This window comes from Schistocerca cancellata, chromosome 2, assembly GCF_023864275.1.
Source record: "Schistocerca cancellata isolate TAMUIC-IGC-003103 chromosome 2, iqSchCanc2.1, whole genome shotgun sequence".
Taxonomy (NCBI): domain Eukaryota; kingdom Metazoa; phylum Arthropoda; class Insecta; order Orthoptera; family Acrididae; genus Schistocerca; species Schistocerca cancellata.
Window position 1 is genome coordinate 987,434,718 of NC_064627.1, and position 1,557 is coordinate 987,436,274.

The window sequence follows — 1,557 nt, forward strand, 5'->3', positions numbered from 1 at the left end:
TGCTGGAAACGGATAACCAAGCGTTAAGTTAGGTCTTGGTTAGGCCACGCAAGACAGGTCGAATCGCGCGTTGGGCCGTGAGAATTTCAGCCTTTAAATTTAGGGTTAAGCGTATCAGAGGTTCTGAGAAGGTGGTGGCTGATGCTCTCAGCCATATGTTTGACCCACCATCTGAGGGTTCGGAAGAGCAGCATCACGGTCCACTTCAGGGTCAACTTTTGGTTTTGAGGGAGGTACCTCAGTTGTTTAGTAATCTTGAAGAAAACCAGGAACAGGATGAGGATTTGAGTCCCATCAAGCAGCGGATTAGATCAGGTGAGGTTATTGGAAATTACAGCTTGAGGAAAGGTATCCTATTGAAACGTCCCCTTAGAACAATTATACAAGACTGTGCTTAAACTGACACACAATATTTTTTAGCGCAACGCAATCTGACTTTCAAAAATCCCTACAAAAGAATGGCCCTGACTAACATTAACCTGTACCTTTCACAAATCACTTACCTCACCAAAAATCTTCGTTACTCGAACTACTGCAATACAGCGAGCGCCACTACTGCCAGCTAAATAAAAGATTCAAACTACTGAAGGCACTAACTACTGATAGACATAGTTAGCAAATGAAAAATTTTAATAGAGAGCAAACAATGTATTTACCTTAATAATCATAATATATATGCCATCCAGTCTTACAAATTTCAAGTCTCTCTCCCCACATCCACCACTGCTGGCGGCTCACCTCCAACTGCGCAACGCTACGCGCTGTTAACGTCCAGCTGCCCAACACTACAATAGCCGACCACAATGCAAACCAGCCACAGACTGCACACAGCACAGCCAGTGATTTTAATACATAGCGCTACGTAACGTTGCCGATAAGAAAACATAAACAGCCTACTTACACTATGTAAAGCAGTGGGCCGAGAGCGCCACCCTCGAATTTGCCTGCCACGAACATTAATCCAGCCAATATATCAGTATTTTCATTACTCTTCGGTGGGAGTTCACTTAGGGACATATAAAACGATACACAAAATTAAGCAGTATGTGACATGGCCTCATCTGGAGCGCGACATTAAGAAGTTAGTAGCCGGTTGTCATCTGTGTCGGGCCGCGAAACCTAGTAATGCCTTACAGCAAGGTCTGTTGTCTTCGGAACATGAAAATTATGCAATGGATCTTTATACCGATTATGTGGGTCCGTTGCCACGTTCCAGTAGAGGAAATATGTATATTTTGTTGGTAAATGATGCCTTTTCGCGCTTTACTTGGCTTATTCCCAGTAGAAGTAGTACTACCAACGTAACTATTTTTCACCTTACTAACATCTTTTCGATGTTTGGGCCTCCTAAGAGCTTGGTTAGTGATAATGCCTCTGCTTTTGTGTCAGACTAGTTTAAGGCCTTTTGTTTCGGGAACGGCATCAAACACATAAACACAACACCGTATTACCCTCAGGGGTCCTTTGCTGAACGTGTTAATCGCAACCTAAAATTAGCTTTAATAATTTACCATGAAGTTAAACCGAGTAAGTGGGATACTAACTTGCCCTGGATTA